The sequence below is a fragment of the Lichenostomus cassidix genome, chromosome 5 (genome assembly GCF_008360975.1).
Source record: "Lichenostomus cassidix isolate B80296 chromosome 5, HeHo_3.0, whole genome shotgun sequence".
Lineage (NCBI taxonomy): Eukaryota > Metazoa > Chordata > Aves > Passeriformes > Meliphagidae > Lichenostomus > Lichenostomus cassidix.
The window spans coordinates 18,788,145-18,812,128 of NC_139486.1; the positions used below are offsets into that span (position 1 = coordinate 18,788,145).

The 23,984-nt window shown below is 36.1% G+C and overlaps 1 long non-coding RNA gene across 2 annotated transcripts; it reads left to right on the forward strand.

Moving 5' to 3' along the window:
- The first annotated feature begins 19,952 nt into the window (after positions 1 to 19,952).
- On the forward strand, positions 19,953 to 21,389 carry LOC146436077 (uncharacterized). 2 transcript variants are annotated; one of them, XR_014852880.1, is made up of 3 exons: positions 19,953 to 20,045; positions 20,246 to 20,308; positions 21,310 to 21,389. It is a non-coding gene; the product is annotated as an uncharacterized LOC146436077 (long non-coding RNA). The 2 variants fall into 2 exon arrangements; XR_014852881.1 differs by having other exon boundaries at positions 20,246 to 20,300; positions 21,310 to 21,364.
- The last annotated feature ends 2,595 nt before the right edge of the window (positions 21,390 to 23,984 follow it).

Here is a 23,984-nt window from a genome sequence, read left to right on the forward strand (position 1 = left end):
TGGCTCCTTCTCCATAATTTCATGGCAATATATTCATGTGGTTTGTGGTTTTTTTTTTTTGGGGGGTTTTTTTTGTCTATCTGAAGTTCATAAAATAGTTCTGGATAATGCGGGATGTTTTTTGGCTTTTTTGCATGTGATGCATAATGGCATATGAAATATATGGCATAAGGACTGTTCTGTATTAACTCACTATTACAACCATGGGAAAGAGGACAAGTTGACCTTGGTTATACTATAGAGAATTATATTTATGATTTGATCCATGTTTGGGTTTAGCTAATTCATCTGTTCCCCACATTTATTTCCAGCAGTCAAAGCCATGCTTCTTCATTTTCATTTTGTACTAGATTCCTCTGTTGTTCTATTGTAGCAGTAATAGGATGCAGATCACAAGAGGTGTGGATGGACCAATGTGTCACCCAGGGTTTGCAGTGTAAGTACTGTCATTACTTAGCACAGGTGAGCCTGAATGTGGTGGTTTTAAGAGTGACATTTTCAGAAGAGAAATATGGCAGTGTCAGTATATGGGAGAATTCAAACAAAGAAATCAGGGAGGAATTAGACAAATATTTGTTGCTCTTGGAGTTCAGAGCACTGCATGCAGTATTCTGCTGCAGCTTAGCCTGAATGAGCATATTTCTTTGCATGCTGTCTGTCAGTAGTATTTTTAGCAAATTTTCTTTTCAGATGTTTCTTTGAAGAAAATACTGTGAAGATGAGACTACTATTTCTCCTACTTCTGTAAGTGCTTTGTCTCCCTACTCTACTTTGAATCCACGCTCCTTTCTTTCTTCTTAAGTCTTCTTGAAATATCTTGCAGAAAGTATTTGTCAAGACTCATTCATTAAGTTCCTTCAAGTGTTAGAGGTCCAACAAGGTATATCTGAAACTTGAAGTACAATCATAGCAGGGCAGAGCAAGCCTCAGGCTGGCAGAAGAGTAAGGGTTTGTTGATGAAGACAGTAGGAGAGTCCAAGTGACAAAACTGATAGAAGAACATGTGATGTAAGCAAGACAGATTATATCCTACTAAAGCAACAGGAAGAATATACAGCTAAACATTTTTTCTGCTTTTGTTTTCCTTAAGAATTTTACTCCTGCTGAACTGAACACCTGAAACTGATTTCAGTATGTCTGCTCTTAGAATTCACTTTTGCAAACGTGTGTGTGTATAGGTGTGTGTTCCTCTTAGGTAAGAATGATTTTTATAATTACTCTTCAGACACTGAATAGAAGTTGTTTAGGCACTTGTGCATCATCAGTTTTAAAAGCACATCTGAAACACAAAATGGGGGGGTAGATCGGGTACTGATCTTGAATCTCTCTTTACAATGCCATATTAGCTAGTTTGATATCTTGACGCTAAACTATCTGTGCTCTGACACAAGCACTATTCAGACCTCTGGATTTATATTTCCCATTGAAACACACTCAATTACAGTCACAATTTGTTAATTAGTTAAGGCATGAAAACATTCAATGCACAATATGTTATTTATGTAGCAGTGATGGAAGGATAAAATTACTCAAATCACCTCAGCATTTCTTAATCATGCTGCAAAGCTGCAAAAATTCTACGGGGACTTCTTCCCAAGGAGAGAAACATACAGAGTTTTCAAATAATAACAAAAGAAGCAATCAAAGTTCAAGACATTGCATCATATTTCCCCCCCCCAAAAAAAAGATGTTATGCTTTGTGATCAGTTCTCCACTTTTTGAGCTGAACTTGCAATCTGAAAGCATGACACAGCCACAGGTTTAACGTCCCATAACCAACAATCAAACTACTAATATTGTAAGCTAAAGAATACATATTAAGCAAATGTGGGCTCAATTATATTAGAAGAATTTCCCCATGGTAGACTATTAGATTGCAAAATAGTTTCTGAAAGGAAACAGTGGAATCCTAATGTCTGGCAATGGTTTAAACTGAGGGGAAGGAAATTTTCGCTGTTTAAGAAAGCTGGAAAATCCATTTAAACATTGTTTCTGGACTCTAATTTATATGTAGTAAGGGGGGGGGAGATTCTGTGTCCTACTGCTGTGACAAATTGACTTGTAAGCTTGAAAATTCAATGTGCAAAAGGTGAGTAAACTAGGTAAACAGCAGCAAAGGAAAATTTGGATATTTTATAGGGCATGTTTATTTAGCATAAATGTTTCATAGCAGATAGCTGCAGACAGACATGAAAACGAAAGTATATTTTAGGTAAAACATTGAGGGTGTAAAATCTCCTAAAGTAGAACAACAATAATGATCTTTAACTGACAATCCTACTTCACTTAACAAAGCATTCAGTGTTCTTCTCTTTCTTCTTCTTCCCCTTTCCCCTTTCTTTATATTCCCTGGTTATTTAATGCCTTACATAGTGGCCGGGTGAGCATATGTTCTTGGTTAAGGACCATTGTTTATGAAATTTTTCCAGGTTTCAAATTTCTTTGTGGCAAGCAGAACACCCAGGCCCCTGGCTGGTAGCAATTTGAGCCATTCAGAGGTATGTAAACATTAGAGTGAGGAATTTATGAGTCTACAGTTCAGCTGTATGGAACATTTCTCAACATGGATTTTTTTCTTTTTGTCTTTTGTGTGTGTAAATAGATTCCTTGACTTCAAACACAGCAGAGCAGTACCTGGGTGTAGATAGAAAGGATCAACATCTGGAAATCATAACTACTTAGACATTAGTCTAATACCTATAGAAGCACTAAAATAATATTCACGTTTAAATTCAGAAATTTGTTCCAAATGATTTACCCACATGATCCTGGGCTAAATAAATAACTAGGATAAAAGGTGGAAGGAGATATAATTAGGGGACTGTAATAGAGCCTTCCAGTTGCTGACTGAATCTGTAGAAAGATAAGAAAATTAAGATTCCTGATCAGTTAAAGATTCTCTGTAAATCAAGGCTAGCAACTGAAATTATAATAACAACTAAACGATTACCCACCCAGAAAATTACTTTATTTTGCCATGCAGTGTAGCCTCTAATACTGCAGAAGAATATGGGTAGTTTTACCATGACTATAATGTCATGGTTGTTTATTTATGAAATGTCTTACCTTGAATGGTGGGGGAAAAACGTCCATGATCAAAGTTCCTTTCAGCCTGCCCTACCATTTCCCTGCCACCGAATGTACTGAACTTTTTAAACTTATGTATGCTGTTTAATGACACAGAAAACAGCATTTGTGAGGATGCATAAGTATTACCTAGTGGAGAGATGTTTTGTCATCATCCCTGAGAGAAAAATAATTCTCAAAGCTGCACATCTAAACCCATGGTGACTGCAGAGAATGAGGCAGTCAGCTTCATCATTTCATTCCTCAGTTATAAAAACTATAAAAAGGATCAATCACTGATTTCAGTGACTTATCCTCAATATTAAAAGCACACATCAGTACTTTGACTCTAATGCCTTTGGACCCTTAGAATTAAGATATAACATTTTGGTATAACTCTGGATTTGAGAGAATGTCTCTTATATGTTGTTTTATTTAATGTGCTAATTGCTGTCATTCTTTCTTTCTACAGTTTCCTGTAGACTAAAGCCTGTTCTTCATCTTGTTTCCTAAAACGTATACTGAGAAATAGAGGGGGAAAAAACAAATAAACAAAAAAATTAACCAAAACTTACAGAACTAAAAAGTAAATTATTCCAGATGTTGGTTGGGGTAGTTAGCACCAAAAAAATAATTCTGTTTTGTTTTGTCATTTTTTTAATGTTAGGGGGGTTTTTTGTCTTTGGAAAATTGTAGAGGCATGTAAAGAATATGGATTACCTTCTGTTAATATTTTAACTTTCATAGTAGCTTTAACAAGAGGTAATTCCTTGCAAGGGAACCTGAGACAAGACACAGCTTAGCCCAATGTACAGCAGTACCATACACAGAATTTGGGAAATGTTTCCTAATACGTGGGTGGAAAATCTTTTGGAATATCTATATTTTTACCCCTGGATGTGGACAAGAGATATATAGCTAAGTATAAATTAACCCTTTCTCTAGACCAATCCCATGAACTGTTAAGGTACTGTTAGCATCTTTTGGTCCTGAACAATTAACCAAAATGTTCAAAGTATCAGTGATGACTTATGTTTTTGAAATTCTTTTGTGGGTTTTTTGAGATACATTCTATTTATTTATTCATGTGTAGTCTCAGAAGGGTGTGAAATACAACACAAGAAAATTCAGTACTTTGACTTTCTAATGCAAAATAGCTGTTCAATCACGTGGACCCCCCACCTTTGAAAATAGTCCTGGTTCAGAAATGTATCATTTAAGCTCAATGGAATTTTACAACAAATGCAGGAGCAGTAACCTTAGTAACAATTCACTGGGGGAAAAAAAGGGAACATCCTCTTTCTTGTATGACCTGCCTTACTGTAGTACGCAGAAATACTCACCAAATATGTTTGAGAACATGAAGAGTGATGCTTGCAAAACAAATATGTATCTGGGAATTGCTACTTATATTTCTGAAAACAGACTGTAAAATCTTTCCACACAATTTAGGAACAGATGCAGCAACATACTTATTTGTGTTCCCTTATTAATTTTGGGATGGAGAAGGAGAAATGTCTATGTTATTCATAGGATGATGAAAGGAGGATAACCAAATTGTGCCAGAAGAATTGCTCTGATTCTCAAATTCCTATTTATTGAAATTGCAATACTATTAATAGGAAAATTGTAAATTCATTGATTGAATGTACAGGAGAAGTTCCTGTTGTTTAAGGAAACTTTATCCTCAGTCAGGAACCCTTAGCTTGGCCTGAATTGATGTGTTTGGCTCTAGATTCTTTTGTGATGTGTAACTGAGGAAACAATATATTGATATGCTATTTAATTTGTATGTTTCTCATTCCCTCCAAATTCAACCTAAATCAGACTCATGCAAATTTACGTGGCATTGCACATCCCTGAAAACAGCAAGATCTCCATTAAATAAGGAGAAAATATGTAATTGTCCCAATTTCTAAATGAAAATCAGAATTGAAATAGCACTTCATCATAACTACAGACAGATGCATGTTTAAGTGTATCTTTATAAGCCTCTAAGGTATAATTATCATAAGTTTATTATCTGTCTATATGAACACTTAAGAGAACAAAGTACTATTAACTTCTCTCTTCTCAAGAACTTAACCTAATGGACCAGAAAATGTCTGACCTAGAGCATTGTTTATTGGGCATATCCTTTCTCTCAGAGGCTGCTCCTGAGGCCAAACCAAAAGATCTTTGCTGAGTTTACATTTGCCCCTCATGCAGACACGACTTTCATTTACTTTAATAGGACTTTTTCTTGATCTGATTCCCTGACACTTATGTGATGCAGAGGAGTAGATTGCAGAGGAGGTGTTAATAATGGCCTTTAAAGCTGTCAAGAGCCCAAAGGACAGTGATGTTATCTCATGGAGAACTTTTGTGCAGGAGTCGTTTATTTAGTGTTCTGTGTGTCTGTGACTGCAGGAACTCTCCCTCTCTTCAGTAGGCACACAAGAGGAACTCCTCAAAATTGTCTGTTTTCCTCTCTTGTGCTGTGGTGTGTGCATCTGTCTTCCCACTTTGTGTTTCTGCTCATGACAGAAAAGAAGTGATGTCAGATGAATCAAAATGCCTCGCTACAAATTGCCTCTGAGCTAGACTGTACAATCAGCCTGGTAGGTTTAAGTGGGTGCTTTCCTTTCTTCTGTAATCCTATAATGCTGACCATACATTCAGATTACATTTCAGTGGTAATAGTCAGAGCTATTCAATGATAACAATCCTTCTTGCCCTCAAGAGCTATATAAAGTCAAATGGAAGGGCATGGATATACCACAGCATAGAAAATACAGTATAGCTCCAGAAAGGCACAATTAACAGTTAATAATTATTTTACTGAAAGGAAGACAGACCAATCTACAATACCTAAATTACAGGATGACCTATTGAAGGTCTAACATAGTCTGTTAAATCTTCAAAAGGAATGATTATATATATGTTAATATACCATCCATGTTACCAGGTACTTGCTCCTTATGATAACCACCTGAACCCATGGAAAAATATTTTTGAAAGTCAACAAGATACTCTGTCTAACAATAGATACTATTTTTAAGGAAATCTTTCCAGAAAACACAACTTCCAGGCCTAAATCTTCGCCCAAAGCTGGAAAAAAATTCAACAAAAGACAAAAAGACGTGGAGAAACAAATGTAAGTTTTCCTCTTTTCTAATTATCTAATTTTTTTTTCTTAGTACATAGCCTGGAAAAATGTTTATTTGTTTATTCTCCATCTAAACTTTGATTTGATGATAAAGAAAATAATCAAAGCAATGTAAGAGGTGTAGCATTTTATTAGCAGTCTTTAGCATAACCTAAAAGGAATATGGGAATGCTGAAGAATGCATGAAGGTAATTTCTGAAAACTCTGTTTGTTTAATGGTAAAGTTAATGATCCACACAGTTCCTTCTGGTAGAGGAAATTGCATGATCTGTTCCCACATCTAGTATGTAAGGATCTGTGATGTTAGGCTGCATACAGCACTTGAACTTCAGTACACATTCACAGTTTTCCTAGGGCAGAAGGAAAGTGGAAGAGAAAGAAGCTATTAATCATGTATTAAGTCTTGCCTCTTACTCACACGTCTTTCAGTATGTGAGCCTTATGGCATGGATTTACACTCAATGTATTTCAATACTTTTAGCCCATGACTGTGACTATGACTTTTAGCCTATTACTGAGTCAAAATTGTGAAACTTTGTTTTTGAGATGTCTTCATTATGTATGAAGTAAAATTGATATGAAATCAAGGACTTGCCATATATTACACGTTACCTTTGTCATAATTATCTTCAGTAATCATGACATTATTACATACTCAATGAGAGGAGGAATTGCAGAATGGTCAAAGGCAAAGGGTTTCACTTGTTCACCATTTCATGGAAAATGCCATAGCACTTTGCTAAATAGAAATAATAATGTATGCTGACAGGGATTGTTAAAGTTTCTAAAGTATCCTATGAATTTAAAACTTTGCAAACTGATTTAAAATTAGTTGGGAAAATTCAAAATGTCTGTGAAACAACCTGTAAAAAAATTCAGTATGGAACTAAAAAACTTGGTTTTGTATAGAAATCTTTCAGCTTCTGTACCAACACACCCACATCTGACATCATAGGCAAATGTCAACAAAGTGGTTTTCACGTGTCATGCCAGAGAAGTCTCTCAATGTCAACAGAGCAGGCTTTATGCTGAAAAATCTTCATAAATTTAGAATTGAGTAGAATTAAAAATTAGATGATCACTAGCTGTTGGAAAACGCAGTTTTCCAGCAAAACTTATGCTAACTGAATACATCTAAGCAGGGCCTCAGCATACTCAGGCCTCAGTAAAATTCCAACAAGCTACAGTGGCCTGTTTACCTGAGAATGTTCTGTGGGAAGAATGTCATGGGAAAGAATAGGGAGTCAGAAGTGTTATGAGAAAGAAAAAGGGAGTCACTGGGAGGATCCCTGAATGTGTGAGAACAGACTGCAGATGTGTGTGTATCTATGAATAGTAACTTCTGTAACAGTATATAAGTTTCTCGTTTGGTGAAATAAAATGGAGCTTACTCTATATCTCATATTGAGACTGCCGTGAGTTCCCTCTCGTCGCTATGTTAACTAGCCTTGCAAAATTATTTTTCAATTTCAAAGACAGGAACTTTGGGCTAAAAAATCAGATATGTGCTCTAACCATGAGCAGACTTTTTCATCATATATAGAAAATTGTCTCACTAAAGAATCAGATCAAGTCTGCTGATTTACCCATTTCCTAACTTTGGACAATTGGAAATTAACGTATTTATAGCACAGCAAGGAGAATATAATATTTGCAATCAAATAAAATTTCTTATTCCCATAAAGGTCAAAATTGTCTAGTACTGAGTACTAGTTAGTCATAATTTATGTTTTATCCTAGAAAAAAAAATACAAGGAGTGGTATAGCATACAGATCAGGATCTGGTACATGCACATAGATGAGCTCAACATTACAAAGTTATCAAATAATTCTAATCAGCGTGATTGGAAAACCTAAAAAAGCCCAAAACCTAAAATTAGGTAGTGAAAACTACTAAGCAAAACAAGGAAAAAGAAGCCCTTCCATTATTCCCCTCATAAAGAAAACTACTGAGAAATTTGTGAAGATTACCTGCATCTTTGCGGCCAGGAGAGGAAAACAACTAATATTTAAGAGATAGAAGTTATAAATATTGATGCTAAGTATTATATAAAGAGGAATTTATTAAAGTGTAGAAGCTTCCTCTATTGATCTTACTATAGTGTACTTGTACAGATCCATAAGTGGGTGTTGGTGTAGATGTGTGTGCATGTATTTTCACCCCTCAAACTTTTCCTTTTCAGAGGTTCCTGTATAAACTTGTCATCACTAGTTATATTCTCAGTGTGGTTTTTTATTTTATCATTCTGTAAACATGTATCTCCTATTCAACTTGGATAGCAGATCCAAGTAAATTAGGGGTAATTTACATCAACTTTCTTATTACTCTCTTTTATAAAAAAACGTAAGAGCAGGATCACATCTTTGAACAAGAATTTTTTGTGTTGCCATAGGAATATTACATTCTGAAATACAAGTCAGTAAATACCTGTTAGTAGTTACCTGCAAATTATATATAAATTATCTTAGTTATTCTTATATTCACAGTCATATGTACCCAACTGTAGCAACGTGGGTTTTAGGATTCCATGTGCTCCTTTGTGCCTCTGCTCTGTATGCCATTGGTTCATTTTGAAATATGCTCTGCTGTACCCCGAAATCTATTGGTGGGTTCCCTATGCCTGTCTTCCCTTCAAACTCCCTGGGACTGGCTCTGGAAGAGACAGTCCCTCCCCTTCCTTTCCCTTTATAAGGCGATGTCCAGATGACCTCGTGGTCTTTCCATCTCTGGGCTGATAGCATCTCCTCCCTGCCTTGTGTCCCTTTCCCCTTCTCCTTCCCTGCACCCCTTTTCCCGTTACCCCAAATAAACATCCCTAGTAGAACAGAGATGGAGTCCAGTTCTTCCTTCGTATCACTATTTTCCTGCTTGAATTGACGCGGTTAGAAGACTGCCGCCATGCAGCGGAACCTCGGGGGCCGCTCGCCCCGGATCCGGTGGGATTTACAAGAACCAGAGACCCAGTCCGGGGGGCAGCCGGCCTGTGCCACCCTCCCGGACTGCGATACAACACCCAACAAAAGGATAAACTGTTATGTGATGTGATTTAAGAGTGGTGGAACCAGTGACAGGTGAGAAAGGGAACTCTTCTTTCCTCCAAGTTCTGTTACCATCCATGGAAATGAAGATTTTTTTTTTTCTGTTTGACAGAGGATTGGTCAGATAATATAATTCTATTTCCCTGAGGTTGAGTTATAAGTCACTGGATGAAGTGGGGTTTGGATTTTAGTCCCAGTAATTTATATTTTGGAATAACATAAAAATGTTCATGTTTCCAAAACTTCCAATATTTTTTACTAATTATTTTTCTTGTATACGCTACATTTATATATAATTTTGTCTTTGTCTTAATGATATATAACTGGGACTAATTAGGTAAATTTTTGAAAACCTGGTATTTTCCATGAAAAGCAGCTTTTAAAAAATGAAAGAAAAAAAAAATCACAAATAAAAAAACCCCAACCACACTCTTTGAGACACAATTCTTTCTTTGTAAACAATATATTCTCCTAAGAAGTGCTTGGAGGCTCTATTGTTCAGAACAGAAAAAGCAGTGAAGCCCTGCAAGCAATAGTCTACCTTTACAGAAAAGATAACAGGTTATGATATAAAAGGTCTCTCCTTGATCCTATTTTCTCTAAAAATACAGTAGAATGGTTTTTTTTTGTTTGGTTTGGTTTATTTTTTTTGTACAAGAACTTTAGTAAATAGCTGCGGTAAAGTTCCAGTGTGAGGCTGGGCTCCAACTGGCATTGTAAATCACCTGGATTGTTTTTGAAAAAATGGCTTAAGCATATTTTACCAACTGCATTGCTTAAATCCTTTCACTTCAGCTTTACCTGAGAGTTTTCTTTTAAGCATTTTAACCTCTTCATCGTGAACTGGGAAATCAGTGTCATCATTTTTCTATCTTTCTCCTTTAGACAAAAGCAAATCAAGGATGTGTGTGTAGCTAAAGGAATGGAAAGTTGATTTCTGCTAATACAAGAAGGCTGTATAGCCCATACATGAGGTTTCCAGTGGAGTGTTGAAGGCAGCCACATTTAAAATCCTTTAGTTGCTATAATATAGCTTTAAATTAAAAAAAATGTAAAGAATTTGCTGTATTGTGCTATTTTAATGGTATTTTGTTCCAAAAGAAAAAAAAAAAAAAGAGGATTTTTTTATTATTGAAAAGAACAAAGATCACATCATTCAAATTATTGATGTCTTTCAAGTTTCATCTACTATGATAGTGAAGGAGGCAATGACATACTAGTAAAAGAAAACCTTTTCAGAGCTCAGCATGGCTGCAGGGATTTTATCTGCCCTGACATCTTTGATAATTTGACAGCTGCCTTTATTATTAAAAAAGCAGAGGGTCTAGACTCTGCGAGTTTAAGCTGTATCTTGTATGCAATCTGAACACAACATCATTTTACCATAATTCCACTAGAATGACAAACCTGAAAAGTTTTAATCTATTGGCACACTTAAGTATATCTCTTTCAATGGATACTGAAAGCTCTTTTTCAAAACATAAAATGATAAAATAAATAACAAGCACACAATATTCCCTTGCCTTAAATTACACATTTTTGGGTACATTAGGCTTTGGGTTTGGATTTTATGTTTCTTCTCCCTAGATATTGGTCAGGAGTTGATCAGATTGATCACAATTTTTGATTAAACAGCAATAGGCAGCATGGTACAACATTCATGTCTCAGTATCTCAGCATAATGATGTTGTAATGGTATTGTGAACAACAACTAGGGACTAGGTCATTTTGTGTTGGGTTCATTTTCCACCTGTATATCTGTCAAAAATACAAACCAACAAACAAAAACAAAACAAACAAAAAGCCCCCAAAATACGGAGGTAAAATTAGGGTGAAAAAGAAGCTATATTTTGGTTTAACTATTAGGATGGTTCACATACAAGGAAAACAGGGAACCCGACATGCCTACTGTGTCTATGAAAACAAGATAATTTCTGGTTTATGTCAAGAATTTGGCAGTTGAAATGAGGACTTTCAACAAAAGCATGGTAGAACTCAGTGCTTAATGATTGTAGCAAGTGTATACCCAGGCTTCATCAAATCTCCTTTCATCTGTGAATTTAGTCCAGATGAAACTGAAGGATTTTTAAACTTTCTGTCATTCCTGGACTACTGTCATCCTAATTTAAGCTATATTTCTAAATGAGTTGCCAGAATTCCGAAAGCCTGGACAGGGGAGTATCATTTCCTCAATAAATATACATTAAACCTATGTTTTCTGGAAATGTCAATCTAACTTGCAGGCATGAGGCAAAACATAGCCATATAGTATTTTCTGTGAAATGTCAAACAGTGAGAAAATATCAGAACTGCAACTGTCCTTGCGAGTCTTATGCAGAGACCACATGGCAGAAACATAGGAAGGTTGCAGGAATTCACGGAGGAATTTGTAGGTGGTCAGAAGAGGGCTATATACCTTAATTAAAAACAAGAATATATGCTATCCTTCCTACTACTGAGGCAAACCACCAGCCCATCCAGCCTAGAGCCCAATCATTGACATAGGCAGCAGGAAATGTTTAGATAGAGGACATGAATCTGGTTGCTTTTTGCAGTCCAAACTAACTCTGTCAATGGCCATGGGCTGTTGCTAGATGGTACACTGTTATTTAGCAGTTTTAGTAAATTAACACCTAATTCTTTTTCAATTTACTGAGTGCCTCCACCTGCAACATCATACGTAGTGCAGTAAGTTCTGTAAATTTGCTCCTTGCTTTATTAAGGACTGTGTTTTATTCACTTGAAAATAACTTCCTTCTAGTTTGAAGAATCTTTATTTCTAGTATTGCAGTTTGGTTAACAACAGTTTCTTATTAGTGTCCAGGATTAGCAATATCCCAATTCAGCATTCTTCACCTCAAAAGAGATTAGTAGCAGATTTGCAGATTCATTGTTCATTTCTCCTCCAGGTTTCTACAATCATGAAAAGAACTGGCCCCAGCACCTATCCTATAGCACCCCATTGCATATTCTTCCTCATACTGGAAAGCAACTGTTAAATCCAATCCTATGCTATGCTATGCTGTCCTTCCCTACCCCTTCTATCATTTAGCCAGCTTCCAGTGCTTAAAGGAAAATTTTCACAACTTATTTTCTTTAGCAGCTATTGGTGAACATTTAAAAAAATCCAAATATGTTGGTTCAATTATCTCTTCTTCATACTCGGTCTCATTGTCATTCCTCCAGAACTGTAGCAGGTCAGTGAGGAAGGCTTTCCCTTTACAGAAGATATGCTGACTTTTTCCTAAAAAGCTCTGTTTATTGATATGTTAAAGCTCTTATTTTTCTATTACAGACTCAGACTCATTGCTCTTGTAACTCCCGCGATCCTTGCTAGACGTCTTATCACAGATAGACAATCTCAACAATCTTCCTGTTCTATATGCATGATGGCCTCACAATGACATGGTATACAGACTATGGTGAAATATCATCTGGTACTGTTGACTTATGAACATCTAATTTATCTTTTTTCTCTCATACATCATGTATATTTTTAGAAGGGATTGAATTCTTTTGACCTATATGCTACAAAAGGGCTTTAGATGTGGGAATCTATTCACTGTCTTCCACAGCAAAGACCAATTCAAAGAATTCATTGTGTTTATCTACTGTAGCCTTGTCACACCTGAGTTTTCTTTCAGAGTTTTGTCACAATGTGGTCTGAACAATTTCTTATCAGAACTCCTATAATGTTCTTAGAGATAGTTTTATTATCAGTCTAGAGCACAATTTCCAGGTGCTATTCAAATTATTATTTCTTAATTTCCAGCTCATGTATGTTCAGCATATTTTATTGGTTCAGTTGTTCTACATATTTAATGTGTTTTTAATTTCTTCAATGCTGAGTTTTTATTTATATTATCATTGTCAGCTTGTATTCTGAGCTACTAACCTAACATAGGATTTTGAGATCTATTTTTCTTTGTTTTAATTACACATTCATTTTACTTCCACTGTAATAATTTTTAGGTAGAATTCAAGAATAAAAGAGGTTTATAGGGGTTTGTTTGGGGATTTTTTGTTGTGTTCTGTTTGTTTGGTTGAATGGTTGGTTGGTTTGGTTGGGTATTTTTTTCCAGCGTTTGCTCTCCCATTTGTTTTGTCAAGCTTTGGTCCTTTCCAAAAAAGGAAAACTCATATTCTGATTTTTTTTACCTATTTCCTTCTTTTAAACCTTCTTTTGGCATGGTCACTATCACAGACCAAATCTCCCAATAATATCTCTTGAAATGGTTCCTCCTGCATGGCTCAAGACCAAAATCTTAAAAGAATCTTTTCCTGTGAGTTCTAAGACTTTTTTATTGTTCTAGAAATAAACCATTCATTATAGCAAAAAAGGAATTTTACATCTCATACCATTGAAATACCTATCAGATTTCTAGACAGATAATCAGAATCTCTCACACTTAGTGTTTCTCCCAAACTTGGAAATTTTTCCATCTGACTCAGCATTTTGTATTGTTCTGATAAGGGCAGGCATAGTTTCATTCTAATTCTACATTTTTCTTAATAACATGAGATTTCCATCCAAAATGAATAATGCTTTAAATTTATGATCATAATAATTTAATGTTCCTTAAGTTTCATACATCACACAGTGCCATTCTTCCTCCATTATGTCCTAGTCTAGAATTCCTATGAAGCTGGAAGCCTGGCAACACAACCTTCCATGGCTTACCATCTTCACACCAAGTTTTTGAGTTACCTGGTATGTAAGGGTAATTGTGTCATTTCCAAGGATTATCATAATTCCTTATGATGTTTTCTAGGCTCCCAGCATAGTTAAAGCAGCACTACTAAGTTTTTCTGCATTTCACTAAATAATGTTACATATTCTACATCTAAAGCACTATGCCTACCTTGTGAATTTCCTGCCTCTCTTTTGAGAGGCACACTTGGAATTAGTTTTGATATCACTTTTGCAGATTGTATCAGTCCAAACTACATGTTCTTCCGCAACAAGTGTCATTCTTTTAATTTCTGATTTAAATAATCCTTTAGGGCATTTTCATTTTGAGGTAGCTTTACCATAATGAGTGTGCTGCAGCTGGTTTCTTTCCGGCCAAGTGCATCTGTCCAAAAAGTTTTACAGTTCCTAATGTATCTAAAACCCTACTGTTTATCCAGACTTCCTATTGGCTCCTCCACATATTGAAACTCTAGACCTTTATCTCTACGTAGAATCTAACAGAATTTAAAAGTTGAAGAAGAGCTCTCCAACCAAAAACAAGAAAGGAAAAGGAATGAAACCAGTTGAGGTTGAAACTGGACAAAGCAGAAGATTGTCATCTTAGCAAAAGTGGAAGTTTCTTGAGGCACTGAACTCTCATAGTGACCTTCAAAGAAGTGAGTATGAGCCAGAGAAATACCCGTGACAAACTGATATTATACACAGCATGGCAAACATAACTAGATTATTATAAACCCATGACTTTTAAGAATATCCAGGATGAGAACAATGGTTATATGTCTTTTTGAGAGACAATTCTTTTTTTTTTTTTTTAATCATTCCTTTGAAGTCCGTATTTGCAGTCTTCGTTTACCATTGCCCTCAATTCCCAAACTATGCAATGTGGGAAACATTCTTCTGGAAGCATCAAACAATTATTCTTCCAACTTCCTACTTTTTACAGTCAACAATACATTTTCTTTTCCAGCCATTATGGTATATAGTTTCATGAAACAAATTTACTTCAAACCATTCACTGTTTCAAAACTCAGTTTTAAAGGCAACGTTATGTAGAAAATGATGAAAAAAACAGATGAAAACCGTAACAAGTCCTTGTTTGTTCTGTGTAAAAATAAAAAATCAGCCAACTATTCAACATTGCATGGGCAAAGGTAGGTACTATGGAAAGAAAAATGTTTTCTTAAACTTGGGAATGATTTTACCTGCTTGACATATAAAATACAGTCTAAGCTCTGAGGAGCTGAATAGGCTACAAGTGCAAAGAATTGAAGTAATTTCTGTGTTCTGACACATCTCTAGCAAAATTCATATGTTCCTTCTTATATAAGCAGAAAGTAGAATAAAGCACTTGTCTAAGGAAGCTGGAAAACAGTGATCCAGTTATGTTGATCCAGAATGATCTTTGGTGGTGGTGGTAATTTTATTTCAATTTGTAAGTAGAAAGAAAATTCATTGTCATACTGTCCCTATGTCAAAGTATACATAGCAGTTGTTCTTGAGACAGTCAATATAAGTATTAGAGTTGTTTATCATTCCCTCCAAAACTAGGCCAATGCACTTTCTTTTTTCCAGTTACCATCAGCTGCAAATTTGCAATTTGTTTCTTCATTTTCAAGAAAAAACCAATTTATTTTAGTGTACTATAAATTTTGTCTTTTTACAGGACCACATATTTGAGAAGTATTTTGTGTGTATATTAAAACTTGAATGTCTTATTCATTAATTCTTTTGAGCCATCTTTGTCCAACTTGCTGGAGAGGAAGCATTAGGTTTCTAAGTGGATTGATGAGATGACTTCTTAAGTTTAGATGATTTCTTAAGATAATTAGCATGTACACAGTAGACAGACTTTGTCTATAATAAGTTTAGTCCTGGAGCAATCAACACTGCCTCCCTCAAAAATGTTCAAGTAAAGGTTTCAATTTAGAACATAGCACTGCAAAACAACAGTCAATTTTTGTGGCTGAATATTTGCAATTTTTAGGGCAAGAAGTGAGTTCTGCATAGTTTGAATAAAGCATCATGTTCTATCAGGTATATTTATCACATTTATCAAAATTGCATATGTTTGAGATTTACAGTGAAGGAAACCAAGCTTTTAAGCTTATCAATATGAAGGTGATGTTATTTTATTTCTATTACAAAGGCTTTTTCTGATTAAATTGTTTCACACTACGAACCAAACTGAACTCAAAAAACTTGTGTGATGATTAAACTGTTCAGAAAAGATTTCTGTTACTTTTAAGACAACACCACCATGGAATATATATCAGATCGAAAGGAAATGCAGTCCTATCTAAAGAAGAGATATTTAAACATCCTGTTTTTCTGTCTAGCTTTGAGAACGCTGAACAAAGTGTAACAGTATATATGGTGTAATTCTATGCTGGTGTCCCAGACAGAGTGTGGGTGCACCAAAAACTAACATGGTTTTCCTTTACATTTTAAATATTTAGTTTATATTTTAAATATTTAGGATTTAGCTGAGAGTAATGCTCATAACATGATGTTGCCAACCCAATGTGTGAAGGATGCAGAACAGTGCAGGCAATTGCACTCAAAGGCCTGAGTACAACCCATCAGCCCAGCTGAGATAGGAGCTGCCACATGCTCTCCTGAACTGCAGATGAGAAGGCTAGCAAGGAAGTGCTTTTGAGTTATGAAATCTACTTTTAATATAATTACCTATTTTAAAAATAATTGTATCCAAAATCAAGTCAAGTAACATTTAAGTGTGATGACCCACTCTTAGGGGAAAGGGAAGAAATTTGGATTTCACTGTCAGTTTTTAAAGCTGAGTTTCAAATGACAACACAAGATGTATCATGACCTTGCTCCATTAGGTTCTTTCCTTGATGAGGGTAGAACCTCCTCCTAGTCTTCTAGCTGTGTGAAAAAGAACATGAGTGAGATATGTACAGTGACCCACTGATGCAACTTCCATTGAGGATTCTCAGTCTTTTCAATCTACTTCCTTGTCAGATAGCAGGGGTGCTGAGAAGATCTAAGTGTTCCCCTGATAATGAGCCCAGATTCTCCCACCCTTATTCAGGCTGATCAGTATTTTTTACCCCAGTGATAAAAGTGACTGTTAAGTAACAAGGTAATTCAGAGTTGATAAGCGACAGATTATAATTTCCTTACTATTTTTCTCATCTCATATTTTCATAACTTAGTTTCCACTTCTGAGAGGTTGCAAGCTGACTAGGACCAATGTGTCTACGTGTCACTCAGGTGTAAAGACAGGAAATCGAAGTGCCATTTTTACTGCTATTATTGTTAATGTTATTATTATTTTGCCTAATTTAAGTAAAAAACACTTGCCATTGCAGAGACTCCAATAAGCCCATCATTGATTGCTGCCACACTTCATTCCTCTTCAGCCAATAAAGACAAAGAAGGTTTGATTTCATTTTTGCAGACTGGGGTGTCCAGATTTTTCAATTTGTTTATTTAGATGTTGTTTCCTTGGAAACAGCAGCCCACATATTTCACACATTTTAATGTCTCTTCTACAAATTGAGAAAAAAAATGCAAACAAGCACTACTTAATGATTGGTTAACATTTAAACATATATTATTACTTGAGTAGATTTTTTTTCTTATTTATGTCTCATAATCTCTATTTTTAGGAACCATTTAAAAGACAATTATAAAGAAGAGATATAGTCACAAATCAGGCCAGCTAGGTTTGTGTGCAGAAAATGTATCCCTGAAATCAATATGGCAAGATTCAAATTTACTGCTGAGATCTTCAATATAGTTTAATGTTGAGTGAGTCTGTGGGAGTGTAGGGAACATGAGACGAAGTTACAGAGATGTTATCCATTATTTCCCTCCCAGAAGAGATTTTTTTTTTGTCCCAGAAATAATTTCTGTAATTAATTTAACTATTAGACAGCATACAGGTTGCTCTATATGTTGACTTATCATTGCAAAACCTCTCTTGATGATTTTTGAACAGTCTTGGGAATCAAGAGAGGTCCCAGCTGACTGGAAGCTGGTAAGTATGGTCCCAGTTTTAAAGAAGGGAAAGAAGGAGGACCCCAGGAACTACAGGCCTGTCACTCCCACTTCAGTGCCTGGTAAATTATGGAGAAGATTATTCTGGGAGGTATTGAAAAACACCTGAAAGACAATGTAGTCACTGGTCACAGCCAGCACAGTTCCATGAGAGGGAAGTCTTTAGTATCAAACCTTATCTCCTCTTCACTGATCTGTTTCTGGTGACCAGTGACAGGACTGAGGGAATGGCCTGAAGCTGTACTGGGGAGGTTTAGGTTGGATTCTAGAAAAAGGTTTTTCACCCAGAGGGTGGCTGGGCCCCCAGGAAAGTGGTCACAGCACCAAACATGACAGCATTCAGGAAGTGTTCGGGCAATGCTCTTGGGCACATAGTGTGACTCCTGAGATGGTGCTGTGCAGAGCCAGGAAGGAGATGGACTTGATGATCCTTGGGGGTCCATTCCAATTCAGCTTATTCTGTGATTCTGTGATTTATGCTACAAATTAAGTGCAAATAATAGGAGTACAAAACTATACTGTACATTTTATCTTTCATGGCCAAGTAAACTTCAACTGTGCTGTTGGATATTTTTAGTGTTTCTTTTTTTCTGCACAAGACATTTTAAAAGGGACATGAATGTTAAAAATACCAAGCTCTATTATTTCATTCTTCTATGTCTCTATTGTGGTGAGAAGATTGAACAGTTTCTTTCTCATTGACCTGCTATAGAATCATTTCAATCAGTTTATATGGTATTTTTCCTGAATGAAAAAGGTAGAATTTTAATTTTAGGATCATTTAATTTTAAGGTGGTTATCCTACATCTGTTTGGTTTGGGTCATGTGGTCACCTCCTTCCCCCTAGCCCCTTTTTCCCTTTTTTCCCCAAACATCATAATTTTCAAGAACAAAAAACGTATATGGCCTCTTTCTCAAAACTGGTTTCCCAAACGACAAAGATGCAGTACAAGGAAGGGATCCTAGCTCAAGATTAGAAATGTTAATCCAGATGTGGGAGAAAAATTCTATGTCATATGCATAAAGTGTCTGGATGAGCAAACAAAAGGTGGATTTGCTTTATATTTATAGGTATATATAAGGGTGCTTGCTCAATAAACATGATTTATTTCAATAATCTAAAACTTTTTCCTAAAGTTTATCAAGACCTTCCTTCTTATGCCTTATTCTACCTGCCTTGAATACTTCCTCTAGATTTTGAAATAGATAATATGTAATTTTCCCACTGAAAGTAACCTGGTAAAAATACACTTGTGTCAACCAAAACATCCTCTGCCAGATCCTAGAGTGGAAACACAGAAAGGCAATACAAATTCAATATGTAAGTTCTATTTCTTTCTAATTTTTTTTTCTTCCACGATAAAGGCTATCTTTTATCTTTCCTCTTAATACTAGAAGGTGTCAACCCAGCAGTAATCCAGACTTTCATGGTCCATGCTGTAAATTTTAGAAATTTGGTGACAGCCAAAAAAAGAGTGTTGGAAAGAAGATAAAAGGAACTCACCCTAGTAATAATGGGATATAGAGCATTTTATTACATATCATAGGTCACTGTTTCACTTTCAGTCCAGGGTAGGAGTAACCTCAGACTGTTACCTTGTGAGAAGTGTTTTATGATCTGTATAATATGAGTTGCTAAGTTCACTGCATTTTCCTGTTGCCAAATATATGAATATACACTTTGATATAATCTAGCACCACTTTGACTAGTCTTACCTGAGAACATACGAAAATAATTTGACACATTGTCCTGGTTTCAGCTGGGATAGAGCTAATTTTCATCCTAGTAGGTGGTACAGTGCTGTGCTTTGGAGTATGAGAATAATGAGAATTTCAGTATGAGAATAATATTGATAACACTGATATTTTAGTTGTTGATGTGCAGTGCTTACCTTAAGTCAAGGACTTTTTAGTTTCCTGAACTCTGCCAGTGAGCAGGTGCACAAGAAGCAGGTGCACAGGACAGCTGACCTGAGCTAGGAAAAGGGATATTCCATATCCCTTTGCATGAAAATCAACATATGAACTTGGGGAGTGGCCAGGATGGGCCACTTGCTACTAGAGGACTTGCTGGTGGTAAGCAATGATAGATATTTTGCATCACTTTTTTTTCCCTTGAGTTTTCTTCATCTTTCTCCTTTTTTGTTATCTGTCTCCCTTTTCATTGCTATTGTTACTAGTAGTATTAGTAGTAGCATATTTTATTATATTTAATTTGTTAAACTGTTCTTGTCTCAACAATTAATTTAACTTTTTTCCTATTTCTCCTCTCCTAGATGGAGCAGGGAGAAAGAAGTTGTGGAAGAACATGTTTTCCAGATTAGGGCTGGAGTAAGTGGGTGAATAATAATGAATTAAGGGACCTTATAATGATTTTTTTTCAGTGATTACTTTCTAGAACTCTCCAGAAGTGTTAATACCAAATTTCTCACTGAAATTAATTCAGTTTAAAAATAATTTCTAGAAATTGGTAAATTATTTCATTTTAATTGTTTGGGAAGAGAGAAGGCTGGGGATGGGAGATATTGTCAGTCGAATTTTAAAAGAGACATGTCTGTCCATGTGAGCAATGAGGCACTCAGATGATACCTATTTTGTCAGGGAGAAAATTAATTAGTAGACAGAAGCAAAATGCTGAATGCTTTTGCACCTTCAACCCAAAAAGTGAATATCCATTCTTATGTACACATTTTGCCTGAAATACTCAATAGGACGGTGCAATTTTTAACAATTAATAAAGCCTTTATTTTTCTAGTCATGCATTTTTTAATGATGCAAATCTAGAATGATTCTAGACATAGACAAACTCAAAGCTCTGTGGCTGGATCGTAACTTTCATAATAATTTTTAATGCTACAGAGATCTTAGGGGCAATTTTCCAGGCAATATGTAAGGAAGGTAAAATCTTGCCCATGAAGAACCTGCAACAAATTTCCTCATTTGAAAGCACATGTGTATAACATTTGATACAAAAATCCCTGTTAGCACAATTAAATTTAGGATTCTGTTGAGAAACAGCTCTTCCTTTTCAAACTTGGAGAGAATGCACTTCTTATCACACAGCTGTGTACTTTTGAGTTGCTCTGTGACATGGCAAAAAGGAGAAGATCCAACCACACAAAACTATTTTATTTGCCCTCTGTCTGAAAAAAATTGCAGGGAGGCCAAATCCTGAAATATACTGCAAGTCACACAGCAATAAAAAACAGTTTATCTGCACAAGGCTCAAATTATGTAAAATAAAATAAATGTGTGACAAAAGAGGAATGGTTTGATCTTGTAAATTTCTAGATTTTTTTAAATTTTTCTTTATTTTTCTATATTTTTAAAATTATGTCAGACTCTACATCTACAACATTTGATACATCAGTCAAGGGTCATGAAGATGACTGAGGACCTGAAGCAGCCCAAATATGAGGCAAGGTTGAAAGAGTTGGGATTTTTCAACTTTAAAAAAATTATTTTTCAGCTATTTGAAAGTTTTTGTTTATTTGTTTCCACAAAGGCCAAACACTGGTACAAGTCAACCTGGGAGGTTATGTCCTTGGAGATACTCAAAATTCAACTCAGCATGTCCCTGAGAAACATTCTGTAGTTGATGCTGTTTTGAGTAAGGTGGGTTGACTAGACAATCTCCAGAGATCTCTACCAACCTCCATCATTTTCTGCCTGTCTAAATTTTTGTGTAGCTCTAGCTACTGTACTAATTTCCCAAAACAATAAGAGAAGGAAAGGGAAAGTAATATCTTTTTCCCAGCAATGACAGATACAGCAACACCATAGAAATTGATGTTTTATGAATTAGTTAGCCTTGCTCTAGGCTTGCCTCATGTAGTAAAACACCTAATTTGCCTATACTGAGTTTGGAAAGTACCCTAGTCCTGTTCCAAAAGGGGTGCTTTTTCATAAAAACAGAAATAGTGCTTTAGACAACTGGAAAATTTCTGGCAAAAACTAGGCATCCATAGGTTTAGTGTGTGTATATAGGAGTTGAATTCCACAATACTGTGCAATCCAGGCCTTAAGCTGTTAAAGCACAAACACTCAAATTCTGTCTAGGTGGTAATTTCTCAGTTCTTTCAGGAAGCTGATCTTAAGATACTTGAAGGCAGGTTACTTTCAGAGGTCCCAGCTTTGGGTGTCTCACATGTACATGCTCACTGTTCTCCTGGGTAACCAAACTGAAGGGCTTTGCCTCTGTTTTTGTGTCCTAATAAACGGGTAGTTCCTACACAGAAGTAAAGGGCAAGTCCTAATTCCCATTATCTGCTCAAGCCCATATGCAAAAGCTCATAATCTTGTTCTAACTATAGTACACACATGTATCCTATAGCTATATGTATAGCTATTTGTATAGCTATATCAAAACTGAATGTGCCTGAATGCATCCATATATACATGTGCACAGTGTGAATTTAAAATAGCTATAGTAATTACAGGACAAAAAAATCTTGTGTAGGTGTGTGCATGCAAATGTAATTTTGCAGTCACATTTGATAGCAGCTTTATATGCCCAGGGAAAAAAAAAGGGGGAAAAATCCCCAGAGTCCTCATTCATTTACCAAATTTTGTGAAATGCCAGGCTCTCTTAATGATTACTGCATGCCAGAGTGAGGCAGAAATGTCAGCTAGCCAGGATAAATGGAAAACAAGATTATACTATTTTATCGGAGCCCTGCCAAGATTTAACAGTGCAGGAATACTTATATTTTTTATGAAACTTGGCTCTGGAATTTTTAAGTGTGACAACCTTTAGGTGTGTGGTTTAACTTGAAAACAAACATTCTGCATTTCCATACCCTGTTCTTTTTTAGTGCTGCTCTCACATCTGAATAGTCTGATCAGGCAAAGGATGAGTAACCTGTTAATTCTCTGTCCATCATTTGAGATGCTCAGTGCCACATTACATGTCTACTTCTCCTGGGAAATCAAGAAAAGTATCCAACTGATTTCAAAAGGCTTTGAATTGTATTCTACATGTGTGTGTGTAAACTACTTTTATGTGTTCTGCCATACAATGTGAATAAACTGGGCTGAATCAGACAAACAGAATAGAAAACAGTTGTTACAATATGCACTATCAAAGCCTCTTAATTTAAAACTGCGTTTCTTATTTGAAACATTTCCAGTGATCATATCTTCATTTGTGCTACACAGAAGTGATGACTTACAAAACCATGTCCCAAGATTTTAGAACTTTACAAAGTAAATCAATGACAATTATAGCTGTGTGATGCACCTTTCCAAACTAAAATTACCTGTCACATTTTTCAAAAGCTTCTGTGTTGCAGCAACCTGTCTATTATGGGGGTGTTGTGCTTGTGTAAGCACAAAGACCTCGATTCAATTGTGTATTTGTTTTCATACAAGTGACATCTCGGATGCCTCAGCATCTGTGAGACATTCATGGGAACTGACTGATATGAGGGAAACCTATTGTTTACCCGAGGCTTTCCCTTGTGGCTGCTGGGGTTCTGGCTGGATACTCCTCAATTTATTTCCAATAAACCCTAGCAACTGGATGTCCAGGAAACTGAATCAAGCCTGTAATATGAATGGAAAGTTTATCTTGGCTGCCTTTACTCCAGTAACTTAAGTGTGACATGGAGTTTTCTCTGACCTCAGATACAGACTGACCATGATGAGTTAGTATCAATTTTATTGCATCCTCTCCCACCCCAGAAAAAGGTAGAAACACTCAAACTGCCTTCTGGGAATGGCTAACATTCAGACTAGGATGTTTGGAACAGGACTAGCTGCCTTGAACCAAAACTTGGACACGGAATATCCTAACGTACCAAGGCTACTATCAGTTGATGTTAGTATTTGAGCTTACTCCCTGCCTCTTCTCAGCTGTCTCACAGAGATATTGACCATGTCTTCAGGGCACTGCACATGTCACCAGCTCTCTGTGGGCCTTCATAGGGATTGTTGGCAAGGGGACAGGGCAGGGACTGAGAGCCAGGGCCCACCCCATTGTCCCGGCCAGGAGCAGAGCAGCTGGGCCACCAGGGA